We start from the raw sequence: 13,933 nt of genomic DNA, 5'->3' as shown, positions 1-13,933 counted from the left end.
GAATTCAGTATTGAGTTTGGAAATAAGTAACATGCTCCACTTTGACTCTGACCTATTTGTTATGGCCTCCTGTGTTGTTCGAACAAGACCCAAAGCTAGCTTGAGGAACAGCACCTCATATTCCTTCTGGGCACAATTATGAAAGCTGCAATCAATATCAATCATGGCTCACTTTTTCTCGCTGTTGACACAGTTTGACCTGCTGGGCATGGCCTACAGGCCTGCATTTCACATCTTTTTATGCTCCTTTGTTTATATTTTCACTCTCTAACTATCCCCATTAACCTTTATAACCTACCGCCACAGCATCCTACTATCACAGACATTAGAGTCATACGGCACAGAAACAGGTACATCAAGTTTGCCCTGACCATCAAGCACCCTTTCACATGAACCCTACATTAATCCTTTTGCCCTAATCACTCACGTACACTTTAGAGGCAATTTACATTGGCTAATTAACCTAAAATCTGTACATTGGAATGTGGGAGGAAACAGAAGACCCAAAAAAAACACACTTGGTCACGGGGGAAATGTGTAAACTCTACACAGAGGTCAGGATTAAATCCAGGTCACTAAAGTTTTGAGGCAGCAACTCTATGATATATGAGCCACCTCATTGCTCCTCTGTCCTATCAATCTCTCCCCCTTCTCTGCAACCTGAACTCATTTTCTCTTTTTCCCTGCTCTGTCAAAGTGTTGTTGTCTTGAAATGTTAACTCTCTTTCCAGTATTTTTCTGTTTTGTTTCAGATTTCCAGCAGTATTGCTCTTTTTTTTATTTTCAAGGATCAAAGTTATTTGACTGTATGCAAGTGGGGAGAAAAACAATAAAATCAAGGCAGAATTTGAAGACATTAGGCAAACTATGCTGTTCACTAAATAATCTATGTGCATTGGAGTTGAGTTATTGCAAATACACATGTAAAAATGTTTTTGAAGTGTAAAATGTGTGTATCTTGCTTTTCCTGTAGCTGGGATTTGACATATTCCTGTCTGTAGTTGCTTTGTGCCACATTACCTGGAAGAAAATGGAATTGATCACAGTTAGCTCTGTTTTGTGAAAGTTGGATGTGTTTGTAGTGCCAACACTGATATATATGACTTGTGTACTTAGGAATAAACAGCTGGAGTGAAACTATTTTCTCCTTGAATAAGTTGATCTCCTCCCCAATTATATTTGGTCTATTAAAACATTAAGTAATCATTTTTGGTTCAGCTCTTAACTTTCATTGTGCTGCAAAGTGATTTAACAATTCATTATAGCCAGGGTGTCTGAAAGAAATTCTGTGTAAAGTATGTTGCCCTTCATGAATAAAAAGGAAAGAACATTATGCTTGCTTTTCCTGCTGGCAGTTTAGCATTTAAGAGACCCCACCCTGTTCAGCCTCCCAGTTGGGAATTGATTCATTGATTCATGCAGCAGGGAAACAGGCCATTCGGCCCAACTCATCCATACCAACCAGGGTGTCTTCCTGAGCTAGTCCCATTTGCCTGCATTTGGTCCAAATCTCTCTAAACATCTTCATCCAAATGTCTTTTAAACATTGTAATTGTACCCACCTCCACCAGTTGCTCTGGCAACTCATTCCATTTGCCCACTACTGGAAAAACTTGTCCCTTGGATCACTTTAAATCTCCCCCACCCCCACCTTAAATCTATGCCCTCTAGTTTTAGACTCCCCAACCCTGGGAAAAAGACTGTGACAATCCATCTTATCTTATGCCCCTCATGATTTTATAAACCTCTGTAAGGTCACCCCTCAGCTTCCTTTGCTTCAACGAAAATAGTCCCAGTCTATCTGGTCTCTCCTTATAACTCAAGCCCTCCAGTCCTGGCAACATCCTTGTAATTCTTTTCTGGATCCTCTCCAGTTTAATCACATCCTTCCTATAGTATGGCAACCAGAATTGCACACAGTATTCCAGGTGTGGTCCCACCAACATCTCGTACAGCTGTAATGTGATGTCCCAACTCTTGTACTCAAAGCCCCATCCAATGAAGGCAAGCATGCCGTATGTCTTCTTCACCACCATATCACCCCTTTCAGGGAACTAGGTACGTACCCCTAAGTCTCTCTGTTCTCCCCAGGGGCCTGTTGTTCACTTTGTATGTCCTGCCCTGGTTTAACTTACCAAAATGCATCATTTTGCACTTGTCCATGTTAAATTCCATCTGCCATTCCCTGGCCCACTTCCAACAGTCCACTATCTGACTACTTGTAAATCCTATTGGTTCAGCATCTGGCTAACCAGATAATGTTTGCCATGCTCCCTTTCCACTTACTGCACACTGGGGCCCCAGTTCCTACACTCACTTTCATTTTATCTGGTTCACTGGAAAATTTATCATATTGTGTAACAAATATATTTTTAAAAAATGAAAAGATTGTGGAACTATCAATAGAAATAACATCCAATAGTTCAGAAAATCTACCAGTCTGCCACCAAAGTCCCGAGAATGATGCATCACTGAAGTTTTACTGTGCTCAGATTCTCAAGAGGGGACTTCTCTTAAATTGATTCTATATTTCAGGAATAACTGGTTCAAGATATGGCAGTGCTGAAAATCTGTGTTTTGTTGGAATAGTGATCCTTGTTTGACATCCATGTGGCAATTAAAGACAGTTCAATCACAGGCTGTTCAGATGGGTTTTATACACCTGTGTTTTTCTAGAAGCCCATTCTTTTTGTGAAAAGTTGGAATTTTCTGCATGTATAAAACTCTAATAATCCTCTGTCTGACCATTTGGGTCCCGATAGCTCGGCATTTGGCTCACTAGGTAACTTTTGCCATACTCCCTTCTGACTCACCGGGGCCCCGGTTCCTGTACTCACTCCCACTTTCCGGGCCGTGGTTCCCACAGTTGCTTCACCTCACCAAGGCTTCAGTTCCTCACTCCCTTCCACTCACTGGGCCCCCAGTTCACACACTTCCTCTGACTTCCCACAGTCCCTTCCTCATCAAGGTCCTGGATCCCATGGTCCCTTCCATTCACTGAGGTCCTGGGCTCTTTTTCAGCTGACTAGGATCTTGTTTTCCACACTGCCTTTAAACTTACCTGGTTTCACTGGGCAAATCTATAGTAATGTTGTGTAACCTCCAAGTGAATGAAAATATGTTGGGGTCTGAATAACATCCAGTAGTACAGAAAATTTGCTAATCCAGTACCACCACATTCCTGAGTGTGATGGATTGTTGGAATTTTACTAAAATCATAAATACAGGAAAAAATATTTTTCAGCTTATTTTTTAATGCCACATGCCTTCACTGAGAACTTCTCAAAAATTATGTCTTTTCTTTGTTAGTTATCCCACTGAACTTCTGTGACACCATGAATGGGCTAAAACTCTCGGGGCCCTGTCTTCCACAGCTCTCAGTTCACAGATCCGCTGCAACGCATTGTCACTTCTCTGTGTTTGCAGTCATTCCAGTCTACTGCTGTGGATAGGCATGGACAGATTGCATTGTGCTTCTTTCCTTTGTCAGGCTGCTAGCTCTGCCTCCTACAAAGATTCTTTGCTCCCACATCTTAGTGTAGAAAGTAATTAATAAAAATATTGTCAGAATCTGTTTTCCCTGTTACTGTGTTAGCTTTGCACAATGTGATTTAAGTAGAGGGAACGGTTGATTAAATAATTATTGCTACATGACTGTCGAATTTATAAATCCAAATTGAAAAAAATATATTTGGTAGTGCACTACCGCTAGCATGCAGCAACTACATCGACAGTTTCTTATTTAAAGTCTAAATGGTTCTGTAAACTTAATGCAGGAATAAAGAAGCATTTCTAAACTAGTCTGACCAGTGTTTGGAGAGGCTGAAATCCTGTGAAAATTAAAACTCACTCTTACCTTGAAAATCTTATCTATCTCCTGTGTGGGTGTGACTTGTGTTGTCTTCAAATCTATGACCTTAGCAGCTAAATGCCAGCCTGTCCCAGGCAGACAGGCAGCCGCAAGTCCTTCTCATGCATGCAGTGTGCATAATTCATCACATGACAAGAGAAGTGATAGTGTCGGAGAAGAATCGGCTGGGAACCAAACTACAAACTGGTAAAAACAGACCTGAACATTGTAAATCCCGAGTAAGTACTTTATCACCTTTGCTCACGTAACCTTCTAACCCAAAAGTTTGTTCTCAGTAAACACATTGGTTAATAATCCAGAGAATATTAGATCTTTAGGTTTGTGTGAAGTTGTAACTCTATAGGCAATTAATTTTAGAGCTTATGTTAGCACAAGTAAAATGGGTGTTATTTTGTAATTACTTTGATAGAGTTAAGTTTAGAAGCTTATTTCTTCATGCATTGTCCTACAAAATGTGCTGTGTCTTGAGTTTATTAATTTTTAAAGCTGTTTCTTGCCTGTTTTAAGTTTTCAGTGAATTGAGGTGGAAATAAACAGTTTGTACTTGGTGTGAGAGTAGCATAGCACAGGAGCAAATGTTTCAATTGTTTTATGGGGTTTGTGCATTCTAAAAGATTAAATTTCCACCTCCTTACAGATTGCTTTGGTTTGGATACAAATTGTTTTGTGTTTTGAGGAATAGACAAATAATTGTTTGTGGGCATCGCAGGAATTTTAATGATTTCAGTACTTTTATGAATCAGAGACTTGTGTATTCATGGGGTTGATGTATTAGCCAGCTGGAAATTTTAAAAGACTAGAGAGACTGCAGCCCAATCTGAAAGAATTGAGTTGCTGGCCTGCATCGCCATCGATGCTTAGCAACAGATTCAGCTTCATTTTTCTTTCCTAGCTTGTTTGAAACAGCTGAAGACTTCATACTCATTTATGTTTTGCAATGCAGACATGTCAGTCTAAATTAAATGTTTTATGATCTTATTGCCCATTTCTTTTGATCATCACATCAGCTGTATTTTATGATTCTCTGATTTGAAAATGTTTGGTAAGGAACATTGACAATTGTGCAGTTATCACTTTTTGATACTGTTGCGATTATTCCTCAATCGTTACCCCATCCCACTGATTTTATACAGAACTTTTTTTTCAGAGAGCGCAGCATTTCAGCAACTGTTTTCAATACTGCTCCATGTCGGTGTGTTTCAGCTGTGTAGGAAAGGATATTTCCTGAACTTAATTTTACTGCCAGGAGCACCAGAATGCTGCTGTTTACACTCCCAAATGAAGAGGAGAATAATTTTAGTATACCGAGTTATTTGCCCCAGTAACTATTTTTAGAGGGAACCACATTCAAACAAATTTTGACAAAGTAAGGAATATTATTACAAGAAGTTTAAGGTCAATAATATAAAGGCACGATAAAAGAAAAAAAATTGATTCTTCGATGAAAATGTTCTCACAATGTGGTTTCAAGGCTAAATGAGTAGGATATTTGATTAACTATTTGCATTTTGAATAGTGATGCTTTGGAGGCAGTTTGAATGGATCCCTGAAATTTGGTACATGATACAGAAGGTTGTTGACCAAAGAGACATAGAACAAATGACAGTACAGCACAGGAACAGGCCCTTCAGTCCACAATATCTTTGCTGGCCAAATTAAACTAATCCCATCTGTCTGCACGTGATCCATATCCTTCCGTTCCCTGCCAGTGCCTGTCTAAATACATCTTAAACATTACTATTGTATCTGCTTCCACCACTGGCAGCACATTCCAGGCATCGACCACTCTGTGTAAAACTCAAAGCTATGCCCTCTAGTATTTGACATATCCACCCTTGGAAAAGGACTCTGATTATCTCCCCTGTCTATTCCTCTCATAATTTCATAAACTTCTGTTAGGTTGTCCGACGGGCTCTGATGCTCCAGAGAAAACAATCCTGGTCTGTCCAAACTTTCCTTATACCTAATACTCCCTAATCCAGGCGACATCCTAGTGAACATGCTCTGCACCCTTTCCATACCCTCCACATCCTTCCTGTAATGTGGCAACCAGAACTGCACACAATACTCCAAATGTGACCCGAACAAAGTTTCATATAGCTGCAACATGACTTCCTAACTGCTATACTCAGTGCCCTGACCAATGAAGGCAAGCATGCCACGTGCTGCCTATACTACCCTGTTCACTTGTATTGCCACTTTCAGGGAGCTATGGACTTGCACCCCAAGATCCCTCTGTACATCAATACTCCTAAGGGCCCTGCCATTTACTGTATACACTCCCTTTACATCTGTCCTCCCAAGGTGCAACACCTCATGCCTGTCCAGATTAAACTCCATCTGCCATTTTTCCATTCATATATACATACTGCTATATCCTATGACAGCTGATCTATATCATGCTATATCCTTTGAGATCTTGGAGTACACCTACATAGTTCCCTGAAAATGGGAATATGGGTAAACAGGGTGGTGATGAAAGGCTTATGGCTTGCTTTCCTTCATCAGCCAAGCCATTGAATATAAAAATTGGGTTATCATGTTACAGTTGTCCAGAACGTTGGTGAGGCTGCACTTGAAGTGCTGTGGGAAGTTCTGGTCACCCCACTGTAGCAAGGATATGATTAAGCTAGAGAGGGTGCAGAAATGATTCACAAGGATGTTGCTGGATTGGAGGACTTGTGTTATCAGGAGAGATTGGATAGACTGGGACTGTTTTCTTTGGAGTGAAGGAGACTGAGAGATGATGTGATTGAGACATTTAACATTAAGAGAGCCATAGATACAGCAGATAGCCAGTGCTTATATTCCATGGTAAGGGTGTCTAAAACCAGAGGTTTAAGGTTTATAGTGGATCTGAGGGGTAAATTTTTCTCACAAAGTGTAGTTGGTATCTGGAATGAGGTGCCACAGGAGGTGGTGGAGGCAGGAACAGTAACAACGTTTAAGAGGCATCTGGACAGGTACTCGAATGAGCAGGGCTTAGAGGGATATGGAATTAATGCATGATGATTAGCATAGATGCGGTGGGCTGAAGGGCCTGCTTTTATGCTGTACAACTCCATGACTCTAAGTAGTCCCAATGGCTTCCTTTTGAACTATATCATCCTATAATTAAATTTGAGGTTCATTTTAGTTTAGGTTTTCAGTTTTTAAAATGAGAACTGAGATTGTTTCTCAAATTTTCTGTTCTCAGCAAATTTGACAGATAAGACATTAAGGCTTGCCTTGTATCATGGAGATTTGGAGCTTGCAGTTTGAAAGGTTGAATTTTGGGCTTCAAGGCAGAAATGGAATGTAATGGTTAGTCTTATTTTCATTTGTCTATTAGTCTGCATTGCTATAGGGTCTACTTTAAGGAAGATTTTTTCCATAAAGTAAAAGCTAAAAGCGTAGAAATACCTTTATACAAGGAAGCCAAAGTCAAGCTGAGAACTATCCCATGTTCCAGTGACGCTAGTTCAGCAGGTGGTCATTAACTTTTCTTTAAATTCCCAGCAAATTGCTGCCACTGAATGGAAGGAGATCTTGCAAAAAGACAAGTGGTTTCTCAGTTGATATCCTGTGTAAATTTATGACCTTGAAACCATAATTAATACTTGCTGTGCTCTCTTCACTCCACCTTCACTTTATGATTGAAATCATTAGTTGCTCTGAATAGTCTAGGCCCTGGCTTCTGACTTTCATCCCTTAACTTTAATCTGTAGTTTTTCCCAAAAAAATATGCAGTGTAAAATACTGCTAACAAAAATCTGAGCTCACAGCATGACATGCTTATACAAGTCAGATGTACAGGTGGTGGAAATATAATTTGGCTTCATCCTACCACAGGCTTCCTTTTGAAATTAGATATCTGTTTTTACTTTTATTAATTATCCTACAAACTGTTTTTCTTTTGATTCTACTGGTTCTGGAAAGTAGATGAAATAAGACTCCCATAAGTATGTTTCACTGACTTTAGCTTTTTCGATGCGATGAGCCCAATTAAATTAAGTGGGAATAGCAAAGATTAAAAGAAATGTACTCAGATCAAATGCATTGTTGAAAAAATGATATAATAATAGTAAAACAATGATATAAATATGTAAAAGACAATGAAGAAAGTACATGTTAAATTCATTGCACATCTTTATCATTCTTTTCTTTTTCAATCTTTTTATTAGTTTTCAAATTAATACAGATTAATATATAACGTCAATGTTTGTACATGTAATACAAAGAGATCAGGAGAACAATCATGGCCTAGATAATCATAAAGAACAATAAAATATAAAAAAATCTGTAGATCCAACGATCTCTTATCACCATATAAATCCTATATGTGACAGATGTAAATCGAATGTGGCTTCTTTGACACATATGTTTTGGTCCTGTCCTCTTTTGGCAAAAATATTGGAAAGACATTTTTAACATTGTTTCAAAAGTATTGAAGATTGATTTACAACCTCACCCTATCACTGCAATTTTTGGATTACCAAGGATAGAGTCTGGCCATTTATCTGCTTCCGCTAACCATATGATTGCCTTTGTTACATTAATGGCCAAACGATCCATTTTGCTTAAATGGAAGGATCCAATACCCCCTACTACTTTTCAATGGTTCTCTCAAACTATATCATGTTTAAACTTGGAAAAAATTAGGAGTGGTACTGTTGATCCTTCGCTTTAATTTGAAGATATTTGGAGTCCATTTATTAAATATTTTCACATGATATAGATCCCCTTTCAATAACTATCATTCTTAAGGCCCACACACCTCAATTCATTTTAGATTAAACTGCTTTTATACTTAAAGGAAAATATGTGTGATTAAAATACACTAAAACCCTGCTCTCTGTTTTGTTAGGTTAAATGTGGATGTCTTGTATTTTTGAGCGGCACTAAATACAGCCTGCTGTTGCTCTGTTGAAGACTGACCCCTGCAGTATCCTCACGTAGTGAGCTCACGCTGTTGGCTTTAATATTATGTCAAGAAGCCAAACGTGTTTGCTTTCCTTCCAAAATAAACGTAAGGAAAAGACCTGCTACAATAATCTCTTTGGGTACATCTGCCAATAAAAGGGGAAAAAATCATGATAGAAACAGAAATCAAAAAACTACAGATGCTGGAAATCTGATATAAAAAGCAGAAAATGCTGGAAACATTCTGTAGCTCAGGCAGTATCTATGGAATGGAAATAGAGTTAATGTTTCAAGTCATAGATAGAAACTCAAATAGAAGGAGAACTTAGAATGTTTAGAATAGGAAACAAATATAACGCTATTACAGCGCCAGCAGCCCGGGTTCAAATCTGGCCACCATCTGTAAGGAGTTTGTACGTCCTCCCCGTGTGTCTGCATGGGTTTCCTCCGGGTGCCCTGGTTTCCTCACACATTCCAAAGATGTACGGGTTAGGAAGTTGTGGGCATGCTATGTTGGCGCCAGAGGCATGGCGACACTTGTGGGCTTCCCCCAGAACACTCTACGCAAAAGATGCATTTCACTGTGTGTTTTGATGTACATGTGACTAATAAAGATGTCTTATCTTTTCTTAAATGTACCATAGCTATGTATGGCTCGGATGTAGATGAGTAAAGGAATATAGTAATGAAAAACAAACATATTCGCTACTGAAACAATTTGTGTGATACAATACATCTGGTGTCTTCCTGTAGATGTTCAAAATCTATGCTAGTGCATGGGAGCCTTGAGCTTGTCACTTATTTTATATAAAATAGTGGATTAGTCGATGTGTGAAATTGGGTCTATAACTTTGGTGACACAGAGATTCTGCAGCTGCTGGAATCTGGAGCAACACACACAAAATGCTGGAGGAACTTGGCAGGTCAGGAAGCATCTATGGAGCTAAATAAACAGTCGATATTTTGGGTCAAGACCCTTCATCAGTCCTGATGCTGAGTTCCTCCAGCATTTTGTGGGTGTTACATGATAACTTCGGTGCATTGTTTAAGATTATGTAGAAATATTTTAACTGGCCTTAGTCTGGGAAGAGTATTTCCAAGCAACAAAATAATTAGCTGTGCAATCATTAGAAAATAGAACTATGATATTAGTGGGTGTAAAACTGCCCACTCATTAGCACTAAATTAATTACGAGAACAAACAACACTGATGAAACAGTAAATATTCCACTTTCAAAGGTGCCAAGGTACATTGTTGCAGCAGAGAAGTAAGATTTATGTTCTACCTGCAAATGTGACCAACGTATGAGCTATACTGACATATAGAATCAAAATTCAAAAGTGAAAAAAAAAGTTTCATTCCCAACATGTTTACCTAGATCAGCATGTTAACTTAAAGTAATTAATGTGTAGTGTCAAATTATCTCAAAACAGTGAAAAGAGCCTTTTCTGTTTAAAAAATAAGTTTGGTTGGTGAAAAGATATAAAATCTTCTAATATGCTCTATATAATCTTGGAGTTGTTTCATTCCCATGCAAAGCACAATGCCATCCACCACAGGTGAAAGTTAAAGCATAAAATACGTTTATTTTAGGTTTAAAATAGTTCACAACTCCATGTTTAATTTTTAAGGAGGTAAACTATCCTTGTAAGAAATGTAGCACTTGCTTTTGAAATTTTGCTAATGTAAATTTTGTATTTTTGTGGGAGTGGCAACTTTTGTGGCCTTGAATGTGGCATTGAAGAAGGATCTAATAAGAGAGGAAGGTCGTAACAATTCTTTGGAGGAAACTGTTCAACAAAAATAATATCTGGCCAAAGGCCAAAGATGAAAATACAAGGCAAGCTCTGTTGAAACTAAATCTTTATGTATTATCTACTGTATTTAACAATTGATACAAGGCACTTCCTTGATGACCTAGAAGACAAGTACAATAATTGGAAAGATACTGACCCATGTGGAACAGGAAAGGGCTCTAGTTTACATTCCGGGTCTGTGGTGCCAGTTATTATTTCCCACAGATAAATGCAGTATACAAGAAGGGCTCTAGTTTTGGTACATAAGATAAGTTACCTCTATTAGTCACATGTACATCGAAACACACAGTGAAATGCATCTTTTACGTAGTGTTGTGGAGGCAGCCCACAAGAATCGCCATGCTTCCGGTGCCAACATAGCATGCCCACAACTTCCTAACCTATATGCCTTTGGAATGTGGGAGGAAACCAGAGCACCCGGAGGAAACCCACGCAGACATGGGGAGAATGTATATGATCGATATCTTTCCAAAAAAATCCTTTCCAACAATTAACAATAATTTTTTTGGTATTAGAACATAAAGAATTTTCATATTTGTTTATGGATGCAGCAGTCTACTTCAATAATTTGGCAATATGAACAAAATTCAGCTTATCTGTCAAACCCTTAAAAATAGATGTGAACTTTTAATTTGTGAAGGGGAGAACACTACAGCAGTACAAATATGATTAGTGTAATAACTGAATTGTGGAAAAAAGCTTTATTCATTTGCAACATTACTTTCAGTGTAAGGCAATAACTGAGTGACTTAATAAAAGGTAAGTAATCAAATAGTGTATTTTTTTTCAAAGAGAACAAACATTATTTGTTCTTGCTGCAGTTGTTACCAGGGTTTTAATAAAATGAAATTATGATGTGATAGTTTTATTTATGCCTGTTGAAATTGAGAGTAATAGCAAACAGAGGTCTGTGCAGCATGTTGTATGACTGTATGACTCTATCTATCACATGACCATAGCCAATGTGAGTACACTCTTTATTTTCTTTCCCTACCTGGTAAGAAGGCACTTGCAGAATATTGCACCTGAACACTGAGTCAGATGAAAGAGCCATGCACTCATCCATGCAAAAGTCTAATGGCCAATAATCCTTAAATCTAGATTTTGCCAATTAATATTTGAATTGCCTGACTAGAACATTTTGATTTATGCCACACTGGAATTAAGGACTGTTGGTAATATACAGGAATGTTTGAGGTGGCCTAAAATACCTCTATATGCAATGTTAATAGGTTTAGTTTCAGTGCTATTTTTCTTTCAGTACAATAGTACTCGTATACTAATTTGGCCTGATGGCAATTATTTTCCTCTTTTCAATGAGAATCCAGTTCAATTTATGCACAGTTTGTAAATATGAAATTTAAAAAAAAATAATTTTTAAACAGTAGCAATCATTTTCAAATCTCTGGACTCAAATTTAGGTTTAAGAGCATAGAATCAGGAAGGAATTGTAATAATTGCAACTTGGTTGTGTGTATTCAGTTGCTGTAAAACAATGAAACTAGGTTTTGAACAGTCTAGTTTCAGAAGTTAAAAGAATCCTGGAGGAGTATGCTTTTTTTTTATTTTGTTTATGATTCTTGAATCGGTTCTGATTTTTTTCTTTTGCTTAAATCTGCCATACTTTATAAACCTTTCAGAATTGTAGTAACATTTTGCATGAAATAACTTATCAATAGCTACCTTTGTCATAGGAGGCTAAAGATGCAAATAAATAATAGAAACAAAGACAAAAGCTGGTAAGTGATATTTCATTTTCAATCAACATCAGATTATCATGATGTTACAGCTCGCTGTGTACAAATTGGTTATCCCATTTGCTGCATTATAACAGTAGTTTTTTGTACCATGGATTGCAGTACATTTGAATGTTAATGGATTTGGTTTCAGTGCTATTTTTCTTTCAGTATAATAGTACCAGCATGTTAATTTATCCTGATGGCAATTGTTTTTCTCAATTAATGTCAACTGTATCCAGGTGATATTCAATTAATTTACATCTTTTTGTTTTTTCTCCATTTATATGGAAGTACACTAGGGAAGAAGACAAGCTTATTTAAGAGGTCCATTGTATGAAATTGTAAGACTTGTAATGGTTTAGCTTCAATGTTCTATCTTTAACTTGGCACTCTAATTACCTTTCTTTGCATAGATGTGATGAAAGGCCATCAACCTGAAAAGTTAACTTACTTTCCCTCCATAGAGCGCTGCCTTTCCAGCATTTTCTGTTTTTATTTCAGATTTCCAGCATTTACCGTTTATTTTGCTTTTTGTTTATTTGTTTTTTTTCTATAATTAAGTTTGGTTCATGAAATAGCATCAATATCAAATAAAATATGTAAAGTAAGATAATATAAAATATCTTTATTAGACATTGAAACATACACCTTTTACGTAGAGTGTTCTGAGGGCAGCCCGCAAGTGTCACTTGCAGCGCCAACCTAGCACGCCCACAAAAACTTTAAGATTTTTTGCCTGCTCCTCAAAGAAAGCCATGCTACTTTAAAAAAATCAGCAGACCTTGTATTACACATGATTCATATCTTAGCCACTAGTGTATTCTCTGAATTCAGCAACAGTCTTACCTGATAAAAAACAAAAAATGCTGGAGATATTAGCTGGGAGCATAAATATGGGGAGAGATGATGTAAATGCTTTAAGTACATGACCTTTTTAAATGAGGGGAAAAAAAGTAGATGAATGTAAATGCATTTTTTATACTTTTATTTCAATCGTCACCATTCGCTTCATTCTCTGAAACACCAAAGTACCCGGGTCAAAAATGTCAAGTACCCTCAAAATACAGACTTTGTTCTCAGAGAAAAAGATACATTTATGAAATTGGAACCTGATCATTCTGTCAGACAAGACATCCTGCTGTGTTTATGGCAGTATTCTAGGAGGATTCAGAGACAAAGAATGTGAGGGATTGATGACTGATAAAATATGGATAATTGGTCAACTTGGTTGCACAGTCTGTTCTGGCAAAATGCAAATGTTTGCCACCTATCAAGAGGCTCTCAGCATGCTGGTGAGATTTTGCTGTTTAAACATATCGAGGACGTAAGAGATTCTATAAGTATATTAAGAGCAAAAGGTAACTAGGGAGAGAATAGGTCCCCTTAAGAAACAATCTGATCATCGATTTGTGGAGCTATAGGAGATGGACAGGATGTTAAAGGAATATTTCTTGTCTGTATTTACTGTGGAGAAGGTCACGAAAGCTAGGAAATTCAGTGAAGAGAGTAATAATGCCCTGAAACATATCCACATTACAAAAGAGATGCTGGCAGTCTTAATGTGCACAAAGGTGTATAAATCCCTGGAGCCTGACCAAGTGTA

At 37.7% G+C, this 13,933-nt stretch overlaps 1 protein-coding gene across 4 annotated transcripts in view; it reads left to right on the top strand.

The window, feature by feature from the left end:
• The window catches only part of ston2 (stonin 2), a 92,242-nt gene that overhangs the window by 57,828 nt on the left and 20,481 nt on the right, over positions 1–13,933 (top strand). The window contains exon 1 of one of the 4 annotated variants that reach the window (XM_052011040.1): positions 3,984–4,089. The exons of the other annotated variants lie outside the window; for them this stretch is intronic. The gene's annotated coding sequence lies outside the window, so the exon portion shown is untranslated. Of the gene's footprint in view, positions 1–3,983; positions 4,090–13,933 lie in introns of those variants that run through there. 4 annotated transcript variants of the gene reach the window in all.

This window comes from Pristis pectinata, chromosome 1 (assembly GCF_009764475.1).
Source record: "Pristis pectinata isolate sPriPec2 chromosome 1, sPriPec2.1.pri, whole genome shotgun sequence".
Lineage (NCBI taxonomy): Eukaryota > Metazoa > Chordata > Chondrichthyes > Rhinopristiformes > Pristidae > Pristis > Pristis pectinata.
The sequence above is the reverse complement of the archived record's forward strand: the minus strand, read 5'-3'. Positions and strand labels throughout refer to the sequence as shown.